Source organism: Pseudorca crassidens, chromosome 2 (assembly GCF_039906515.1).
Source record: "Pseudorca crassidens isolate mPseCra1 chromosome 2, mPseCra1.hap1, whole genome shotgun sequence".
In the NCBI taxonomy this organism is placed as follows: domain Eukaryota; kingdom Metazoa; phylum Chordata; class Mammalia; order Artiodactyla; family Delphinidae; genus Pseudorca; species Pseudorca crassidens.
Window position 1 is genome coordinate 137,239,123 of NC_090297.1, and position 23,287 is coordinate 137,262,409.

The 23,287-nt window shown below is 40.6% G+C and overlaps 2 long non-coding RNA genes across 2 annotated transcripts in view; both read right to left on the bottom strand.

The window, feature by feature from the left end:
- Nucleotides 1–12,266: 12,266 nt before the first annotated feature.
- LOC137211868 (uncharacterized) lies at nt 12,267–14,003 on the bottom strand. The gene is made up of 2 exons (XR_010937248.1): nt 13,820–14,003; nt 12,267–12,476 (listed from the first exon to the last, which is right to left on the bottom strand). It is a non-coding gene; the product is annotated as an uncharacterized lncRNA (long non-coding RNA).
- A 1,980-nt stretch (nt 14,004–15,983) lies between these two features.
- LOC137219785 (uncharacterized) overlaps nt 15,984–23,287 on the bottom strand; it is a 30,995-nt gene continuing 23,691 nt past the window's right edge. Inside the window, exon 3 of the long non-coding RNA XR_010941244.1 lies at nt 15,984–16,297. This is a non-coding gene — a long non-coding RNA (uncharacterized lncRNA). The remainder of the gene's footprint in view (nt 16,298–23,287) is intronic.

Below are 23,287 nucleotides of genomic sequence, written 5' to 3' on the forward strand. Positions count from 1 at the left end.
GCACATATATACAATGGAATATTACTCAGCCATAAAAAGAAACGAAATTGAGTTATTTGTAGTGAGGTGGATGGACCTAGAGTCTGTCATACAGAGTGAAGTAAGTCAGAAAGAGAAAAACAAATACCGTATGCTAACACATATATATGGAATCTTAAAAAAAAAAATTGTTCTAAAGAACCTAGAGGCAGGACAGGAATAAAGATGCAGACGTAGAGAATGGACTTGAGGACACGGGGAAGGGGAAGGGGAAGCTGGGACGAAGTGAGAGAGTGGCATGGACATATATACACTACCAAATGTAAAATAGATAGCTAGTGGGAAGCAGCCACATAGCACAGGGAGATCAGCTCGGTGCTTTGTGACCACCTAGAGGGGTAGAATAGGGAGGGCGGGAGGGAGGGAGACACAAGAGGGAAGAGATATGGGAACATATGTATATGTATAACTGATTCACTTTGTTATAAAGCAGAAACTAGCACACCATTGTAAAGCAATTATAATACAATAAAGATGTTTTTAAAAAAAAAGAAAGAAAGAAAATCACTGCATTGCACTAAAAGACAAAGGGGTTAGAGAAACCTTCATTTCTCTCTGCTGCAGGAAAATCCACCAGGGCAGGTTTTCTGAAGAATTTCTCTGTCTTGCATTCTATCTTCCCATCCTCGCCCATGACTTGTTTTGAAAAATTCTCAAGGATCCTTAATTGTCCTTTCATTCCCCATCACAGGCACTAATCCTCTTGCAAACTGGCAGCTCCTTCCCACACACTCAGAGACACCTGTAGCCTCTGGAGATCTAGATAGGAGCTAACCCAATAATCCTTCATCTAAGAGACATAGCGCCACACTAGTATTTTTAATTTCTCCAATTTGTTTTTTCCTGGTTGACTGATTGGTAGTTGGGTTCCATCTTATTTCTTGTTTACCAGATACTATAAAATCATTCCCTTTTGCTTATTCCCCAAGCCTTGTGTCACCCATCTGTGCCCAACCTACCTCAAAGAAAGAGGGTAAACCACCAACTATAGTTAAACCATTACCTTAGAACTAGAAAAGGTGGAAAAGTTTTCTTCCAGATGGAGACTCTTGAAATTACTGCTGAAAAAATACCCCTCAATCTGCTTTTTTCCCCCAAATCCGTCCCAGTTAAAGTAGCACTCCTTGTTCTCAGCATTACAATGAGCACAAACACAGGCATACTGAAACTGTGTCCCAGTCCTCAGTTATGAGACCGTCACTCGGGTGGTCTAGCATATTCTCATGATTAACAGATTGCCATTTAAAGGAAAACATATAATTTATAAATCCTCTGAAAGTTACTTGAGAATGTCTTTAGACTCCCAGGGTTCTACAGATCACAGTTTGAAAACACCAGTATAAGAGAAAGAATTCTTATCTCTGCCACTTGTTGCCTATGTGACCTTGTTTGTGGTACCTAATCTCTCTGAGCCTCGCTTCCAACTAAAGCAGATTGCTCAATAAAAGGCTGCCGATATTAGTACAGTACAGAGGATGTACTGCATTGGGAGACACTGAAGTCTGGAAGATGAGTTGGAAAATTATTGCAATGGCCTCGTTGTGAGCAGATAAGGGATGGGACTAGATTACCAGCAGTGGAATGAAAAGGGCTAGCTCCAGAAGACTAATTTAGGAAGAATCAACATTTGTGACTGACGTGGATGTTTTCCCCAACTATACTCCCAGGATGTTAACTGGTGTTTTGTGAAAACTATGATTCCATCCTTTTTTTTTTATTGGTGGAATTTTTTATTCCATGAAAGCACTAATTACACATGAAACTAGCCAAACAACAAATCAGTTAAATTACTTCATCAAATGCTAAAAATATGATTCCATCTTTGAAGACATTTGGGAAATTTTGCTGTAAGGTAAGCAAAGAAATCCTGATAAATCTTATTCCAGAGTAATATTTGCTGGCTCTACAACTCCTAACCCCTATGAAATTAGAAGTAAAAGTCTGTTGCAGTTCACGCTCTCTCTCTTCTCTCTTTTACACACACACACACACACACACAAACACACTCAACCCTATAGCAGTACTTAGGCTGTCCTAGTGCTCTGAGTTTTCTTGTAGGATGCTACATTCCCCATGCCTCAGTCAGAACCTGCCCAGTGGCAGGCACTAAATAACTATTTTTTGAATTAATAAACAATAAGGCAACAACAAGGTGGTGGAATTTTAAGAGTCTAGGAAGGACTCATACCACTCATTCCAAATTCTTTCTTCTGATGGCTAATGTTAAAATGTCAACAATGGAATTTAAATCCTTTGGCCAAAATCTCTCAGGAGAAGATATGGCTTCAGCAAAAGTATTCTCAGACTTACCAAGATGGCAGAGAACATGCAAGTGATGATGTTCATTGTGAAGCACCTGGGCTAGAAATAATGTTATTATTAGAAACAATGTTATATGTTGGTTAGATTGACAAATATGGATGTGCTATAAGAGAAAAAAAGAAAGGCTGCTTGAGTAGACATCCTTGGACCAAAGCCTTTGACGACAAAAGCAAGATGGCAGCCATAGCAAAAAGAATCAAGGTTTCCTCACCCTGGCAACTCCAAAGATGACTTCCTGTGCTGCATGCCTCAGGTAGAGTCCTGGCTAGACAGCCAAGTGTTACTGTGGCTTCCCAGAAATCACAAAGTGAAGCCATCAACAGCTTAATCTAACCAAGTTGAAAGGTCACTCTGGGAATTTAAAATATCCATAGGAAAGCTGAACTCCGAAGCGAGTACATCTCATGGTTCCAATAGTCTGCTCTATAAAAGGACTTAACAACAGAGGATGCTCAGTATCCAAATGCTGTGGTTATAAGCAGTGACTCCTCATAGTGTCTGATCCATGTGCTATAGAGTGCTTTCTGTTAATTAAATCTCAATACAAATTTGTGGCGAGATTATTTGTCCTGTGTTTCAGAGAGTCCCAAATGTGTTGGGTAAGAAACGATATGCCATGCTCAATATTCTAGGAAATTAATTACCTGGGGGAATTCATTAAAGGCTGTAGAGTTGTGATGCTGAATTTTAATATCCATTTGCTATTTTTTCATTGGTTTTGTTGACTACCTAAACTTGTTAGCTGACACAGGACCTCAGGTATCAAATGCGTAAAGGATATTGGCAGGATAGGACAAATAGAGCCAGCAGGTAGGAGCTAAGCTAGGACTGGGATTTGGGCCCAGGTGCAAGCTTGGGCCAGGACAGGACTGGGACAATGCATTGGAGTGAGTCTTCCGCATTTCTCTAAGCTGAGGCCACAATGCAGCACCAGGAGGCTGGAGACAGCTTGAAGATTAAGGAAGCAAAGCAGATATTGCTAAGGATGATGTCAAGGGTCAGCCAGGGTTCAAAGTAAGGAGGAGAGGAATGAAGTCAGATCTACCTCCAGTACCAGGTGTTCATCTACACTGTCCAATAAAATTAGGAGTATATACAGTCACAGCATCAACAGACTAACAGAGATGCATAAAGCCAATAGTATTCTGTTTAATGGCGTGGCTAGAACAAAAGACACAGCCTGAATACCAAATGATTTATTTTGGCTTCAGATTTAGGTAAACAAAAAACAGGTCAGTCACAATATAATCTGATTCTCTACATTCATAGATAGGTATTGATTTGACTGGAAGCTATTCAATCATAATGATGATTGTTATAATTTTTAATGCCTGATTTATGATACATGCAGCAGAAAGAGCTTTATGAGGTCCAAACATCCCACCTGAGAAGAGGTGATATTGCCAGTTAAAAAGATTGGAAGATTCTCATCAATAAGCCACAGGAAAAATAACTGAAGGAATCTTGGGCTTGTTACAAATATATTTTCAATAACGTGATACTCCTACATCCTTCTTTGACTTTGTGGTTGATCCAAATAATTTTTCATGCATTTTAATATTGTCTCATTACAAGGTATGGTTTTGTAAAAATTAGGCTTGACCAAGATGATCTCTCTGTAATAGAATCTACTAATATTAACTAAGGAGGTAAGGGAATAGACCTAAATATCCAAGTTAGGAAACAAAGGCTTATTTTGTATTGTCAGCACTCAGAGGATGTTAGGAGGTTCAGAGCCTATGATTACTTAGTGCCAAGTCCATAAAAGGTCAGGATTTATTGCAAGTTGAACTTGGTATTTTCTAAGGCAATGCTGTCTATAGAAATATGTGAACCACTAATATGCTAATATGAGCCACATATGTAATTTCAAATTTTCTAGTAGCCACATTAAAACAGGTTAAAAAAAAAGAAGTGAGATTAATTTGTATGGTATATTTTAACAAAATATAGCCAAAATATTATCATTTCAACATATACTCAATATTTTAAAATTATTAATAGTATATTTTACATTCTTTTTTGTTACACCAAGTTGTTGAAATTCAGTGTATATTTTGCGCTGACAACATATCTCAGTTCAGACTAGCCCCAAGTCAAGCGTTCAATAGCTCCATATGGCTAGTGGCTACCATAAGGGCAACAGAGTCCTAAGACCTCAAATGGGTAGTGAAATTCAAAAAGAAAAAAAACACTTATTGAATGTATATGACAAATCAAATTTTCAAAAACATCAAATTGTTTTAACATATATTGTATTACGTTGTTTAGAGACTATTGTAATTATCTGTAAGTAAAGTCGCTGCTTTATTGTTAAAAAAAAAAGAAAAAGGAAGGGTTTTTTGTTTCCAAATTAAGAAAATATTAGTTAATTTTTAATTAGTTAATTTTTGTGGTAGAATGTGTCAATCCGACAGAATTTGAAGACCAATGGTTTGGAATATTGTGGGTCATACACAACTCTGAAAACCCTTGAGAGCCAAAATGGATGGGGCCGGGTGGGAGAGAAGGAAGGAGGGAGCAGTGGGTGCTTTGACAATGACAAAGAAAGGACCTGGGGTGGGGGGCATGGGAGGGGCTTCATCTCCACTGCATTTTGCCAAGAACCAGTTTTGATGTTGAAGAAGTTTATGGCTCTACACAGCTTTATTGCACCAGTTTGCAATTATTTATTGCTCTGGCTCTCCTTATTCACAAGAGACACATCTGAAAGCGAGGCTCATCTACTCATTCTGATTCGCTTCATGACTGAGGCAGATCACCACGGCCCACCCCACACAAAAGTATGGGCAGTGACCTACAAAGGCCCTTTCTGACCCCAAATGCCTCTTCCACTTCCCACTGTGATGCCTGAAATCCACAGAGAGCCTTCCTTTGGGTAAGGAGAGGGTTTCCCAAACTTCAACCATTTGATTACGTTGGTCCTTGTTTCTGCCAGGTCTGGATACCACCTGTTCTATTATTTATTTAACATGGTTTTTTTAAACCAACTCCTTTTTTTTCTCACAGAAATAATCTTATGAAGCAAAGAAACTCTATATCACTACCAAGAAGTAAAACCTATAAAATTGGCCATAAATACTCTAAAGATAACAAATACCACTGTTACACTTTAAATGGTCACATATGTAACACCCCCAAATCATCATGCCTACCACCAGTGGTAAAATTACCACTTATTAGGAAATACTGGGTTAAGTATTTCCAAATGCTTTAGAAGGTGACGGCAAAAGCATGAATATCATACAGCAGATGTAGCATTCATAAATAGTTAGGAAAACTGCTTGAGCAAGGAATTTTGTTTATGTTAGCATTCTCATCTTTATTGTGCCTAAGAATCGCCTGGGAAGCTTATTTAAAATATAGGTTTCTGGGTCCCACATCAGATTTTGTAGATTTAGCAGAACTGGGTTGGGTGTAGATATAGGCATTTTTATCAAACCCTTCAGGTGGTTTGGATTTAGTTGGTCTGCAAAGCACCCAAAAAATCCTGGGACACAGCACTACAAGTCAGTAAGAGACGTGAAGCTATGTCATGGACAACAGTACCCTGGGGGACCAGCAGGACGCTAATAGAGAACAGATGCACGAGGAGAGGGGAGGGATCTGAAGAGCAGCTCCATCAACTCCCTATTTTGTGGAAGGGCCCTTTCAATATGACCAGAGCTTAATGCAACAAATCTATTCCCTTCAGTATAAACCCAGCAACAAAAGCACTTCAATAGATATAAATAAATCATATATATCAGCCCTAGATGGAACCTCTCTGTGGGTGTCTTGGATTTTCCCTCTTTCAGAAAAGATAAAGGTCATGTGTTTATTATGTTTAGGGTATTGGGAATCTATATAAAACTTCCACTTGATCATGATAGTTTACGTGAAAGATGTGAGATTTAAGGTCAGTGTAAAAAGGAGGGGTAGAGATTACATGCTTGGACTTTTCCCGCAAACTGTAATGAATCAGAATGGATCCTATAGGAAATAAAGTCATTCCCAACAAAAGCCCTCCAGGTAAATGCTGCTTTGGCAAATGAAGGAAACCAGAGACAGAAAAACCTCAACAGGGACCCATCTGCAATTTGAGATACTTTCTGGTTTCCCCTTATCTCACACCAAATATTGTAGGTTGTTGTGTAGGAAGCTTCTAAGATGGTGCCCAGTGATGCCTGCCTCCTGGTATTCATGCCCTTGTGTAATCCCCTCCCCTGAAGTGTGGTCTGAACCTAGCGACTTGCTTCTAATTTATAGAATAGAGCAAAAGTAATGGGAGGAGAAAAAAAAAAATGTAATGGGAGGTACAGCTGAGATTAGGTTCTACAACTGTGACTTTCATCTTGCTAATGCTCTCTCTCTGGTTCTTCCTGCTTGCTCAGTCTGATGAAACAAACTACCATTTTGTGAGATGCCCTACAGAGAGGTCCATGTGGCAAGAGACTGAGGGGCTTATATCAGTTCCTATGGCTGCTGTAACAAATGACCACAAACTTGGTGGCTAAATACGACAGAAATGTATTCACTCCATTCTGGAGGCCAGAAGCCTGAAATCAGTTTCACTGGGCTGTAATCAAGGGGTCGGCGTAGCTGTACTTCCTCTGGAGGCTCTAGGGGAGAATCTGTCCCTTAGTTCTTCCAGCTTCTGGTGGCTGCCAGCATCCCTTGACTTGTGGCTGCATCACTCCTGTCTCCGTGGTCACATTGCCCCCTCCTTTCCTGTGTCTAATATCCCTCTGCGTCTCTCTTATAATGATACTTCTGATGGCATTTAGGGCCCACCCAGATAGTCCAGGAAAATTTCCTCATCTCAAAAGTCTTAATCTCATTCATTAAAAATTTTACCATATGGTAAATTTTATGTCATGTATTTTACCACAATTAATTTCTTTCTAATTTTAAGGTAACATACACATATTCCAGAGATTAAGACCTGATATCTTTGGCGGCCACCATTCCACCCACTACAGAGGCCAGTTCAACAGCCAGTGAAGAACTCAGTCCTGCCAACGACCACATGAGTGAGCTCAGAAGCAGATTCTTCCCTAGTCGAGCCTAGAGATGACTGCAGCCCAGATGAAGCCCTGAATGCAGCCTGTGGAGACCCTGAGCCAGAGAACCCAGCTAAGCTGTGCCCAGAGTCCTGACTCACAGAAATTGTGAGATAATAAAGGCTTTTGTAACCAACTATGTTTGCAGGTATTGTTATACAGCAACAGATAACTAACAGTTGCTTTGCTCATGGCTTGTAAAATGCCAATTCATTACATTGTATTCACATCTATCTAGGATGACAAGCAAGCCAAAACTATCTTATTAATGGAGGCAACTTAAGACCACAAGCTATAGAGTTGGAAAAAGCCCACCTTCTGCATGACCTTAAGCAAGGTCTCTGAGACTTTGTTTCCACTTGTGTTAGATGGAGTTAATGATACTTTCCTCATTGTGTTGTTGATAATATTTCATGACATATGTAAAGCATCTACTTTAGGATCATACTTTGACATATAGTAAGTGCTAATAAATAGCAGCCTATACTATTTTTATATGCCTTAAGAAAAAATATATATTGGGACTACCCTGGTGGTACAGTGGTTAAGAATCCGCCTGCCGGTGCGGGGGACGTGGGTTCGATTCCTGGTCTGGGAGGATCCCACATGCTGCAGAGCACCTGAGCCCATGCGCCACAACTACTGAGCCTGCACTCTAGAGCCCACGTGCCACAACTACCGAAGCCCACGCGCCTAGAGCCTGTGCTCCGCAACAAGCAAAGCCACCGCAATAAGAAGCCTGCGCACTGCAACGAAAAGTAGCCCCCACTCGCTGCAACTGGAGAAAGCCCGCGTGCAGCAACGGAGACCCAGTGCAGCCAAAAATTAATTAATTAATTAATTAATTTTTTAAAAAAGAAAATATATATTAAAATGAAATAGAATTAAATATATTTTAGACTTATCATCTCAAATTTTTTAAATGAAATAATCGTTTCTCCAAGGCCAATTATTTGGTGTTACTTAAAAATAAAATCTAACATCTCCTACGATGTGTTCTCTCATCTCCATAGGCCATGCCGGGGGCACTCTGAGCACCCTTTTTATGGTTGATCCTGTTTGAAACATTAAAAATAATTAATATAAAATATGGAATCAGGAAATGGAAGAGATAAAGAAATCAAGACCAAATTGTTTTAGCTGGAGTCAGTGAAACATTTCTTGACAGAGAGAGATGGTGCAATCACTCACCAAGAGAAAACTAATAAAGGACCTTGAAACCAAGCATAAGTCTGGGAAACTGTTCAGAGATGGATGGCAGGTCCATTTAGGTGGCAGGGTCAGAATGAAGAGGCTGTAACATGCCTTGGAGGGCCAGGAAGATAGTCTCAGAAGCAGTCTGTGGGGAAAGAGACTGAAGGTTAATGATAAGGGACATGGAAAAATGTGGAAGATGGAGAGTTAAATGGACATCCTCTCTCTTTCATGGAAGGTTTAATCTGGAGTCTCATCCCTGGACTTGATAAGCACCTAACCTCTGCTCTCTCCTCATCCCTGAAATAAGGAATCATCTGGATCATCTCCCAGGTCCCTTCTAGCTGACATTCATGGCCACTGCCCATGTGAAAATGGATTATTCCCTCACACATGTGCTCGGCTTACCGATGAACAGTGAAATACGCTGGGGACAGTCAGCTGCTATTCTGCTTCACTTTCTGCTCTTTTTCTGCTGTAAGTTATTACTCATTTAGGAAGAGAATCAGTGCTTAATATGTGAGAGAAAAAGACTCTGAGACATGGCTTTCCAAGGAGCTCTGCAGAGTCTGGGACAATTTATCTTCCCCCTAATGCTGACGGTAAGAGTCACTGGGACAGCAGACCTGAGTACTGAGATGGAGGACTGATGTGCTTTGGACGGGGGGTATGATAGCACCAACAGTCACATCCATACACACATGTTTTCTGGAATTTGGGGGGACTTATTTTTAAAGGAGAAAGGAAAGAATAAGTCAAATTGTTTATTCCTTTTCCAAAGTATTTTATATTTACTAGCTTTTTATTTGTGCCAGAGATGAATATGCATGCGAAAAGGAGGTGCTGAGGATTTCCTTGTTATCTCCGTGTTTTTCAGGCCTCCCCTTCTTCCGTAAGCCTAGAGACCATCTCAGCAGCCCTGGTTTTCCTTTCCTGTCAGCCTTGACAGCTCCCTCTCAGTCACCCAGCCATCGGGCAGCCAAGCGCTGGCCGCTCCCCCAGAAGCCTTTGCAGGAGCCAGCAGTTACCTGGCAACAGCGACAGTCTTCGAACAGGAGACAAAACAGCAGCGGACACCAGAAAGAGCAGTTCCTTCCAGAATCTAAAAGAGGAAAAGAGAAGGGAGGCAAATGGCTCTTTTTATCAATGGCTTTTTATCCCCGCCCATGCTGTTCTCCTGAATCCCCAACTCCCAATCATCACCTGGTAAAAATAGCCTCCAATTGGAGAGTTTAATAACAGCCGCAGAGGTTCATATGGAAGATTGTACTTGGGTAGACTCAGTAATCACACCCTCCCTTAAACCCCCTGTAGAATGCTCAGGAGTTAATCAACCTAGTTTCCATCTGTGCACATGCTGTGTTCCAATCCAAGGACTGGAACCACCTAATTGTCCCTCCATGGTAGCATCCGAAATTCTGTGTACTGAGAAGCACTGACAAGCAATTATCTCATGTCTTGCCTCCTTAGCCACAACTCTACGGTGAGTGGTACTGGGTCGGGGAGGGGAGGTGCAAGTGGATAAGCATACTAGCTAACAATAGCTAACATTTACTGAATGCTTACTCTGTTCTAGGTGCTGATCTGAGCACCTTTAACTTTCAAAACGGTCCTATGAGATCAATAATATCATTATCTCCATTTTACCGATGGAGAAACTGGAGCTCAGAATGACTAATTGTCAAATGTCATACATCTATTAAGAGCAAGGCTAGGATTTGAACTCGATTCAGTGTTTGAACTCATGTCCTTCATCACCTTGTTATGTAGCTAAGAGGTGAGAGACTGTAGGATTTGCTAAGAGGGTGCCTGGCTGGATGGTAAGGCAGAGATGAAAATTACTAAACTGTAAAAGTCAGGGATAAAAATTAATTATGCTAAATTCACCTAATAGAATATACTGATCAAAACTTTCTCCTCAGTTAAAGTGGGATTGTGTAATTATAAGAGAGGCTGATCAACCCCTTTTAGCAGAGTCCTGTGAAACTACTGCGTAAACTCCCACAGGCCTCAGAACACGTAAACATAAACCTATGGGGAAGATACCCCCTGAGGACTCTGTCATTCTCATCATTCTGTGATTCGATGGGAAAAGTAACATGGCCGCATGAGTCAGCACAAACAGAATAGGGTGTGGAATGAGATGACCAGAACTTCAGTCTTGGCTTGGTTGTCCATTCACTTTGTGACCTCAGAGAAGTCAATTCCATAAACATTCTATGTCTTGCACCAAGTGCTGACGTAGGGCCTGAGAAAACAGGAATTCCCAGACATGTGTCATGTTCTGAAGCGGGGTCACAGTCTCATGGAGCAGGAAGAATTGTGGACAATTTCTCACATTTTCCTTATCTCTAGACTGAGAAGACTAATTGCAACTTCTTTTGTTGTGAGCATAAGACAAGATAATGGTTGTGAGAAGGACTTTATGGACTACAAAAAAGGCTTGCAAAGTTAGTAGTGATTATCAATGCTAAGACTGAGCTCTTAAAATAATTCACAGATATTATCATCATGGTTATTACCCTGCATGACCTGACTCCTGCCAACCTCTCCAACTTTATTTCCCACAAGTGCCCTGTTCCGCTTCTTGGCTACACAGGCCAAAAATATTCCTGCCTCAGGGTGTGCACTGCCTGAGGTGTACTTACTCCAGTCACCTGGATGGCTCATTCTCGGAGGATCCAGAGAGGTCCTCTCTATTCACCCTATCTAAAATAGAGAACATGTGTGCACACACAGACACACACATATACACACTGTGCACATACACACATGCATACACACATGCACACATACAGACAGGTATGCTATAGCTATATACACTCAGACACACACACACAAACACATATACACAGATGCATGCACACATCACTCTCTATTTCCTTATCCTGCTTTAGTTTTCTTCAGCATGCTATCTCTTCCTAAAGTTATGTTTTTACAGGTTTGCTCACACATTTATTACCTGATTCTCCCATTGGAATGTAAGCTCTCTGAGGGCAGGGACTTAGTCTTGTTAACATTCTATTTCTAGTGCCCAGAGCAGTTTCTGAAGTCTTGTTAACATTCTATTTCTAGTGCCCAGAGCAGTTTCTGACTCATATCACAGCTCCATAATTTTTGAGATATAATTCACATACCATACAATTCACCTATGTAAAGTATAAAATTCAGTGGTTTTCAGTGGTATTCACAGAGTTGTGTGACCATCACCACAACGGATTTTAGAACATTTTCATCCCCTCAAAAAGGAACCCCATATCCATCAGAAGTCACTCTGTTCCTCCCCTCAAAGTCCACACTCCATCCCCAATCACTACTCATCTACTTTCTGTTTCTATGTATTTGCCTATTTCTGGACATTTCGTGTAAATAGAATCATATAATATGTGATCTTTTGAACATTAAAGTTTGATGAGTGAATTAAAAAAATGTTAAATCCAATTTTTGCCACACTCTCTAGATATCAGTAGCTCCTCAGAAAGTTTCCTTCCATGAGTTTTGAGCAATCTATTATCCAACCTAACAAACAGAATTCGTCTGGCAAAAATATAGCAAAAAACCTCATTTATTCATAGTGCACTTTTTGTTTGTTTTTTAATTGTGACTTTTTGATATAAGCTTCCCTTTGCACTATCAACAGAAAAAAAGGCAAAGCTGACAGCAAATAAATACTTGAAATGAAAATCTGAGGGGCCTCTTTATTTACTTAAGAGACCAACTGTTTCCAAACATTCTGAATTACAAATGATTTGATTCTCATCTAAGAAGAGGCCAGCAAGTCTCGTGCCCCGATACGTTGATTACAAATCATTCTCTATTCATTAAAGCAGGACCTTTATCAGGCAACTTCGGTAGACATAATTCCACACATCCATGGACCTGAAAGTCGTAAAATAGCCTTTTATCATTTACAAGCATTTCATAATCAACTTCACCAACCAAACTGCCTTTCCCCTTCAATTATTTTAAAATAGTGAAGTTTTAGTGCATAAATACACTCTTCTCCAACGTACACTGTTAAATGATTTCTCATATTTGATTCACGTAAGAGTAACTGACATCAGTGTCTCAATCGAACTGTGAATTAGAATTGGAATGGAACTTAAGGTCATTGGGTATAACCTCTCACCCAATGCTGGAGTCCAAGCCATAGCTTCCCTGGCTTGAATGCACCCCAGTGATAGGGAGCACATCATTAGGTATGGAGGTATCCCCCTCCATCATTCCAAACAACTTTAATGCCCAAGCATGGTTCCTTATAGTAAACTCCCCATGCATCCTGATTTAAAGATTTTCCCCACATGACTGTCTTCCTTCATCTACCTTCTTTTAGTCCAAGTTCTGCCCCCTAAGGTAAAAGAGGGGAAGCCTACTTCTTTCTGCCCAGGGAAGTGAGTCCCCTGAGTATCTGAAGACAGCTTGCCTCCTTCAGAATTCTTCCCTGAGCTAAAACCCCCCAGGCCATCTTACAGAGTGGTTTTTAGACCCCTGTCTGCTGCCACCTCCCACCACCCTCACCTTTCTGATCACCCACCATTGAAGCAATTCATTGCTGTGTGTCAGTACAAATATGCAATATAGGCACCTATGAACCTTCCCAATGAAAAGGGGGTCAGACATGCCTCATGTTCATAGCTGAAATACCCTCTTAAATGCAAACACCATATATATGAATTGCTGAGACCATACAGATAAAATTATCCATATTGAGGGACTTCTATGGGCTTTTCATATTCATTTGTGGGTCAAGGACTTCTTTGAGCTAAAATGAGCAGATCCCATTTAAACAAAGGACGATATCCATTCAGGAGCTCTGACCTGAATGTCCTATCTTTAGACACATGTAATTTCAACCAAAGTTATCATGAATCAAACCCGGAAAGCCAGAGCTATTTCAGCAGCTGTGAAAACAAAAGCAATAATACCAAGCTACTTGTACCCATTTAATTTGGAGCTTTCCTGAGGAGAAAAAGTAAATTTTGGTATGCTTCCCATTTAAGGATGCCACACAGAGAATGCTTTGCGTCTTCACAAGTCCTTCCAGAGGGTATCAGTGCCAAAATATAAGGGGAAGAACTGACAGCCTATTTTTGTCAGGGCCACAGAGACACTATCTTCATGAGAATACTGCAGTTCAAGGTCTGATCTGGTTCCATCCTATCCATTCAAACACAATAACAAGTTCACCCACAAATAACCAGTTTGGGAGGCTTGAGTCTCACCAACTGTGGCCACTCCTTCATTTCCAGCCAGGGAGACAACTCTGGTACAAGATTAGAAAACCAGAAGCATCATGGAGTTTCCTTCCAATAGGCAGCAGCATGCAGAAAAGAAAGAAGGCATTGAAAGTTAGTCCAAGCAGTATTAAATCACAGCTCTACCATTGCTGATGAGTAACTCTGAGGAAGTGACTTAACCACCCTTAGTCTGCTTCTTTGTCTAAAAATGGGGTTCTCAATACTTACCTTAAAATGTTGCTGTGAGGAGCCATGTATGAGAATGCACATGAAATGTATGTAGTAAGCAGGGCCAGGCATATAGTAGGTGCTCATTAAGAGTGATTAATAAACAAATTACAGATCACAAAGTTGTTTGCTGAAAGAATTACAACAGAGGATGTGGAATATGTTTAATGGCTCTTTTTCTTGGGCTATAAGAAAGAGCTTAATGAATTGTCCCCTTTCCACTCTGTCTAAAGAACTGGGACCAGTCAGCTAGAATGGCCTGCCCTCTTTCCTGGACAACAAAGAAGACATAGTGACACTTACCAAATTTTCTATTTTTAAGCTCTGTGAAGACCAACACCCTTCTCTGGCACTTGTCATGGTAACACTACCATCTTGACATCAACAGTAGTTTCAGACCACTGACTTTACAGAGGATTTTTCTTTCTTTATAATCAAAGCCCACTGGCTAAACATTCTTTATATATTAGGCTTAATTGCTTCCAAAGGTTGTCTAGGCATATTTTTTAAAATTCAGTCACAAGAGGTAACATTTTTTCCTTGGAGTATCCTGTTCTTTCACCAAACTCATCTCTTTGGGGACTTCTCTGTGGACTGATGGCCCCCTGGAAATCCACCATCAGTAAATAAATGTAGATTCTCAGTTTTTTTTAATTTTTATTTTATATTGGAGTATAGTTGATTAACAACGTTGTGTTAGTTTCAGGTGTACTGCAAAGATACATATACATGTTATCTATTCTTTTTCAAATTCTTTTCCCATTTAGGTTATTACAGAATACTGAGCAGAGTTCCCTGTGGTATACAGTAGGTTCTTGTTGGTTATCTGTTTTAAATATAGAAGTGTGTACATGTCAATTCCAAACTCCCAATCTGTCCCTCCCCACCCAGTAACCATAAGTTCGTAGACTCTCAGTTTTATCAGTCAACACAAATGCACTCTGGATGTCTTTATGCTAATGAAATAGGCCATATAGTCCATGCTTTTAAGTGAGTTTGTCCTCTAATTCCTGCCCATCCGTTCTAGGTCATTAACCCCACAGATGAGAAAACTAAGACCCAGGGAGTTCCTACCCACCTAATGTCATCTGTTAGGCTAAAGTCTAGCTAACATAGAGACAAGACTTCCAGGACAATACTCCCTCCATTCTGTCCCACCTCTTGCCCTCACAACACAGTCTGGGCTGAGCCACCTGATCGGACACTCTTTTCTTTTTTTTTTCCAAAGATTTTTTTTTTTTGATGTGGACCATTTTTTTAAAGTCTTTATTGAATTTGTTACAATATTGCTTCTGTGTTATGTTTTTTGGTTTTTATGGCCGCAAGGCATGTGGGATCTTAGCTCCTTGACCAGGGATTGAACCTGCACCCCCTGCACTAGAAGGCAAAGTCTTAATCACTGGACAGCCAGGGAAGTCACTGATTGGACATTCTTGAGGGATTACCTTGCTTCCTTGGCAACCAGAGGAGGCGGCACATCAATCAGGCCTGCTCAGGGATGGCCAATGATTCAAGGCCCTGATACAGAATATCCCCAGGTGGCTCCTCTCAGGAACTGCCTTTCCTGGCATGGGTGGCCTGTTGTCTCGGGGGATGTTTGGTCAGACGGGACAATGTCAGCTTTGTCTCGTCTCCTTCATTAGAATTTCCTCCTATTGTGCATCTACAGAAGGGAACTGACTATATGGCAGAGTGACTAAAGAAAGATGCTAAAGTTGGAACTGGGGACAGTCCAAGTTGGCAGCCGCTGAATCATGAGGAGATTCTATGCTGCCACTTGTTCCCCCGTCAAGTTCGAGTGACTCGGTTGTTTAAATCTTGTGGCAAGACACCTGGAAGCTATTTATCTTTTTCCTAAGGACTCATTCACAGGGTAAAAATGTAATAATGTTCATTTACCATCACTCTATTGCCCTGAAAACCAGATTGCTGCTAATTCAACGTGGTGCTGATTCAGTCATCATATCACTGAGGCAACATTCTTCTGCAATAGCTATTTATGTCCCAGCACCATTTGAAACACCCTTCAGATCTTTTTTGAAACGTTCGAGCCCCACAGAGGCAGCCTGATCTGATGAGAACAGTGTCGGATGTGAGTCTAAGGACCACATGTCTGAAGGTGAGCCAACCACCTTGGGGTCATGCCTTCCCAGCTCGAGTGATACTTGCCTTTTCTCCTCAGACTTGTTTCAGGACAAACCAGCTCACCTCAGCTCTGGAACCGTCCCCTGCTCACTATAGGCAGGAAGAAGGTGGAGAGACAGGTCAGTAGCTGAACATCTGATAACATTTGCTCCAGAATTGTCAATGGCCTGGCATGAGAACTCAATCATCCTGCACGGCTTCTCTGTGCGTCGGTTTCCCCAATCAAGAATGAGGATATTTACCCCACGTTGAAATGAGGCAAATAAATGATGGAATGAGGATAATTACACAGTAGTGCGTAATTATTAAGTGGGCTGGACACCCAGCCAGCATGGAGCCAGTAGAGGGGCAATACTGTGAGCCCATTTATACGATGAAAAAGTCCTTGGGTTTGCTTCCCCCCCCACCCTCTCCTTCCAAGGTCCTGCTTCCTCCCCCTTCCCAGTTACCACCGTGAGAGTAGCTGATAAAATGCTTATGGAGGACTTCAAGCTCCTGGTAGATCAATGCTACATGAATAGAAAGTTTTATTATTATGCAAAACACTGGAGAACCGGCTTCCCCAGAAATCATCACACACCAGGCAGAGAATAGATGAAATAATTTCCTTTTCTTACTTCTGATCTCTGGCTGAAAGCTTCTCAGTCATTTAAGGAGGATTTAATCCACTAGTGGACTGTCCCCATTTGAGGACTGCAGGGCTAAAGTTAGTACTGACCTGAACATAACAACCACAAGGGGGAAGAGACCACAGTTTCTCTCTACTGCTGCAAACCAGTCACCTGCCAGTTTGCACACTTGTTCCTTTCCCAGAGTTTGGGGGACACAGTCTTCCACCAGGATTTCTCCTTTGAAATACCTTCAAGCCAAAGCAGGCTTAGGAAAAACTGCTCTCTGGCCCTTCTCCCCACCCTTGATTTTCACTGCTTTTCTTCAAAGGACCTACTCCTACTCATTGGCACAGGGCTTCACTCTCGGCAAGTTATACTGTAGCCCCTTTAAAGACCCTCTTGTAAACAGAACCAATTTTAAGGCTCTGGGGAAGAGTCTTGCTAGGGGCTGAAGAAGAACTTTGGAGGCTAGCGGACCTACTTTTTCCCTTCGAATTGCTCCATAAAAGTAGCTGCCAGTTCCAGCCTTCATGATAGTCCATTTTTAAAGGCTACAACTGTATGGTCCAGAGAGGAAGGACCAAGAGAGGGAGTAGACACAAGGGATGAAGATTAACTGATTGAATTGGGGGTGTTTTGCTTAAGAGGGATCTCTCAAGGAGCTGCATGGGTGTTTTCAAGTATGTGAACGCATGTCATTGCAGTTTGGTTTTTATGATAATAAACAACAGAAACTCATTCAAGCGAGCTCAGGTAAAACAGGATTAGTACAGAGCTTCTAAGGAGACTCCTAGGGATATCCAAGAGATGGAACCATAATAGGCTTGGGCCTCCTAGAAGAATGGTGAGAGAGTGGGTTTGAACTTAAGGTGGTCTAGACACTACAGGAGCAGAAGCTCAAGTGCCTTCTTATAGAAAAGTCACCTTTCACATGACTCATCTGGCCCCATCTGCTTCTTCCTCTAATAGCTAACAAATGCTTTCCAAGTGGCTGCATTTAAATACCATTGAGTGAGAATCTCAGTGGCTTGACTTACTTTTTTAAAAAGACTTTCTTTTTCTAGAGCAGTTTTAGGTTCACAGCAAAATTGAGAGGAAAATACAGATATTCCCCATACACCCCCTGTCCCCACCCATGCATAGCCTCCCCCATCATCAACATCCCTCACCAGATCAGTACATTTGTTACAACTGATGAACCTACATTGACACATCATAATCACCCTAAGTCCATAGTTTACATTAGAGTTCACTCTTGGTTTTGCGCATTCTATAGGTTTGGACAAATGTATAATGACACGGATCCGTCATTACTGTATCGTACAAAGTATTTTCTCTGCCTTAAAAATCCTCTGCATTCTGCCTATTCATTTCTCCTCTCCCACCTCCAACCCCTGGCAACCACTGATCTTTTTATTGCTTTCATAGTTTTGCCTTTTCCAGAATGTCATATAGTTGGAGTCATACTATATAATTCCAAGTGTGTAGCTTTTTCAGTTGACTTCTTTTACTAAATAATGCGATTTTAAGCTTCCTCCATGTCTTCATAGCCTGGTAACTCACTTCTTTTTAGCGCTGAGTAATATTCCATTGTCCGGAAGTACCACGGTTAATTTATCCACTCATCTACCAAAGGACACCTTGGTTGCAAGTTTTGGCAATTATGAATAAAGCTGCTATAAACATCCATGTGCATATTTTTGGGTGGACATAAGTTTTCGACTCCTTTGGATAAACACCAAGGAGCAAGATTTCTGAATCATATGGTAAGAGTACATTTAATTTTGTAAGAAACCATGGACTGTTTCCCAAAGCAGCTATACCATTTGGCATTTCCACCAGCAGTGAATTAGAGTTCTTGTTGCTCCACATCCCCGCCAGCATTTTGTGTTCTCAGTGTTCCAGATTTTGGTGATTCTAATAGATGTATTTAATTTACATTTCTCTGATGATATATGATGTAAGCATCTTTTTGTGGAGTACAGGCTCTAGGCTCGTGGGCTTCAGTAGTTATGGCACACGGGCTCAGTAGTTGTGGCTCGCGGGCTCTAGAGGGCAGGCTCAGTAGTTGTGGCGCACGGACTTAGTTGCTCCGCGGCACGTGGGATCTTCCCAGACCAGGGCTTGAACCCATGTCCCCTGCACTGGCAGGCGGATTCTTAACCACTGCACCACCAGGGAAGCCCCCATTTTTTAATTAAATTGTTTGTTTTCTTATCCTTGAGTTTTAGAGTTCTTTGTATATTTTGGAAAACAATCCTTTACCAGATGTGTCTTTTGCAAATATTTTCTCCCAGTCTGTGGCTTGTCTACTCATTCTTGTGACATTGTCTTCACAGAGCAGAAGTTTTTAATTCTAACAAAGCCCAGCTTATCAATTACTGGTTTTTAGCAGACCACCCAAGTGGTAAGTTATAGTCTAGTTATAGATTGCCTGGCTATGAATCAGGGATTCATCTCTCATCCAATCAGCTATAGCAAGAGGGTGGGGTTAAGTGGTATTAAAAAAAATTACCCTGCCCTGGCAATCTGGGCTATGAGCAAGGCAGCAACAAGTTTTTCTCGAAAGAAGCACAGAAGGATGGGCGAACTAGCACGGAGGTAATGAGCATATAAGAGGTACAAACTATTAGGTATAAAATAAGCTACAAGGATATATTGTACAGCTTGGAGAATATAGTCAATATTTTATAATAACTATAAATTAAGTATAACCTTTAAAAATTGTGAATCACTATATTGTATACCTGTAACTTACATAATATTACTGTACTTCAATTTGAGATAAAAACGAGCATAATAGGTCCTGGAGTCATACTGCTTGGTTTGAATTCCTGCACATCACTTCCTTACTGGATAAACCTTGAGCAAGTCACTCATCTCTGTGCCTCAATTTGCCCATCTGTAAAATGGAAAAATAAATAAGGTTATTGAAAGTATTAATTAGGCAATCCACATGAAGCACTTAAAATAGTGTTTAGCATAGAGTAGCACTCAATAAATATTTGCTACTGTTTTTCTTGCCAGTATAGTGCTTCTCCATAATGTGAATACCCGAAGAGCTTTTAAAATGCAGATTCTGATTCAGTAGATACAGGGTGAGACCTGAGATTCTGCATGTCTAATCAGCCTCTAATCAGGCGATGTCAATGCTCTGGTCTATGGCTCACACTTCAAACAGCCAAGCTCTTGTACCCAGGACACGAGGAAGAAGGAAGAGACAATTTCTAGGGAAAAGAACTAGAATAAAAGTCTTTAACGAAAAAAAGCAAACTTCAGCTCAAAATAAAAAAGAACTTTCTATCAAATAAAATCATCCTTAAACGGAATATATAGGCTGTTTTGTAAGAATGAGTCCCCTCTCTGGAAGCAGGGCGGACTTCTCCAAAGTACAGAAGGCAAGCGCCAAAGGCCCGTGATTCCTTTAGGGGCCCCCAAAAAATGTTTTAATTTTGATTTCTTTTAAAATCATAAGAAAAATGTGTGTGATAATAATAAATATATAATAATGAATCCAGCCTGGATTATAGTCGGTTTTATTCCAGTGGAATCGTAAAATATAATTTTAAATATTTTTTATGAAGCAGAAGGACTACAAAGCAAATATGCCTGGGGCTCATGAAAGTGATAATGTGGCCCTGACTGGATGTTTTCACAAGGATTTAAGCATGAGATAAAGAATGGAACCATAAGGCTCCTTCCAACTTTAAGAGTCAATATTTCTTTAAAATTCTATGACCTTGCACTAGGTCTGCTAGTCACAAACCTCACACCAGCAAAAGTTCACTTCCTGCCTGTCCCACATTCTCACATAGAGACTAACATTGCTTACTTACCATTGTCAATGAATTAGCATTTTACAAGCCACCCCTGGAATTTATCGTCTATCTCTACCTTCTCCCAGTTTGCTTCCAAAATAAAGTATGATTTTTATTTTTACAAAATACATTTGATTCCAGAAGTATTTTGCAGATATTTCCTCATTTATACATAAATCACTTTGTTGAAGGAGGTGGAGTTTTGCTTTGTTTTCACTTTTAAAGAGGGAAACGAAGCCAAGAAAAGATTGAGACCTGTGCTTTGAAACTCAGTGGGAGATAGAAAATATGTGTCTAAGATGATAGCTATGTTTATGATGATTATTTTTAAAGCTGTGGGTGTAAAACATAGATTAAGCACTCATCAGTCACTTAGGAAGTGATTCTCAACCATTGATACAAAATGGAATTATTTGTGTAGCCTGGATCCTCCTGCAAACATTCTCAGAATATCTAGAGAACAGAGCCCCAGACCCACATTTTGAAAAGGCTCCCTGTGTGAGTTCTGCCATTATGAGGGTTTAAAACCACTGTGTCACAGACATGAAGAATACTGCAGAAGCCCAGGAAGGAGAAAGTTCCAAGGAGGGAATGGTTTGGCTTCTGAGGCTGCACAGAGATGCAGTAATAATGAAGATGGAAAAACATCCTTTGAATTGGAGGGGACATTTGTGACTTTGGTGAGAAGAGAGACCGTGGGCCATGGGAGTAAAAGCCAGATTATAAAACATTGCTTACCCTATACACAGTCGGCACTCAACAGATATCTGAGGAATCATAAACTTGACAGATGAATGGAAGATGAGGAAGTGGGCATGGAGTATAGACTTTAAACCAGGGGTTTTAATCTGGGGTCCACAGATTCTTCCCACCAAGGGATCCATGGATAGAATTCAGGGAATCCATGAACTTGAAATGGAAAAAAAATTGCATCTTGATTTTCACTCACCTTTAACTGAAATTTAGCCTTTCCTTAGATTATGATTGTAGGTGTCACACTTAGATGGTAGTCACAGCAGCGCCTATTACTTTGTCACCTATGACAAAGCTATTTTAATACCACATTACAGTTGATATAATGCTGCAAAACGTTGTTTACAGTCATCACTACTACTTTGACATTACAGGAGTCATTAGACCCACTTCAAGCTTTGGTTATTTAATATATTAATAGAAAACATATAATAGAATGAAAAAATAAAATATAAAATAAATACACTCTGTGCCAGGATAAGTGTCTAACTTAACTGACAAAAGTTTCCTTCTAGACCTTCCGTCCTGAGCCCTCAGACATGAGACAGGGGATATTCTGTTCCTACGCTACCCAAATGGTAACGTTATATTTGGTCTCCTGCCAACTCTTTCTTATTTCTTGAAAGTGAGGGCTAAGGGCAGGGAGTAGTGAACAAGGAACTCTGGAGGAAGGAGGAAGGAGAATCAAAGGCAACCCATAAATCCCAGGGGCTGACAACATCCACACTCCCAAATGCTGTATCTCCCTGCCCTACTCCAGCCCTGCTCCATCTCACTGTGCACTGTTCACTTCCCTGCCCAAATAGAAAAAGGCCACTGGAAGACAGAGCAAGAAGACAGCATCATACGGTACTCCCCAAATTCCAGCCACAGATGAGGCTCTTCTGGGCAGAGCTTTCACAAGGTCCCAGTGAACTGGGAAAATTAACGACAAGGTACTGAGTATGTTACAAAACTAACATATCCAATTTCAAAGAATGTTCTTTGTTTTGAAATTATGGCTTTTCTATATTTTTATATTAAAATGTCCTTTTGATCAATCAGTACTGATATTAGATAACACTTTGTTTTATATTTTAATATTCTTATTTAGTAGAATAAAGTATTGTAAAGTCCTGTGTCTGTTCCCCTATTTTTAAAACTATTGTTATCATTCTTGAAATCCACAAGGCTGGAAAGCACTATCTTATGCATTCTGTTTGTTTAATTCACTCTTCTCCTTTTAGAGATGAGTTCCCAACAAGCAATGGGACTTCTGTGCCAGCACGTGGGTTTAGAAGCATACGATTTACAGCCTAGTTTTGAGACTTGGGTTTGACCCCTGCCTCCGCCCTTCTCTACTTGTGTGACCTTGGGCAAGGAACTTAATCTTCCCAAGCCTCAGTTTCCTCATCCATAAGTTAATATACATCACTTTGTATATTGCTAAGTAAAGTTGTTATTATGACTGTTACCACCATCATCATTTTTATTATTATAACTGAGTATCACCTGGTTAATAGCAGAACTTGTCTTCTACACTGGGTTTTGGATTCCACACTGGGCTGACTCCCTGTCCAGTAATCTTCAAACCATCCAGTGATTGACAATTCACACTTAGAGAATCTATGTCAGATCGTGTCTTCTATTTAGCTCAAGAAACATTAACCACTTATTTAATATTCCTGCCAAAACTGCGTAATCTGACTCTAGCCATGAGGGAGCATCAGACAGAACCCAGTTTGAAAGACCTCTAAAAAATAACTGGCCTAAATTCTTCAAAAATGTCAATGTCATGAAAATCAAAAAAAGGCCAGAACGCCATTCCAGATGTACGATTTTGCATTAGATTCTGGACCACATAAAAAAGCATCACTGTGAAAAGAATTGTATAAAAAATTATGGAAACAACTTGCAAA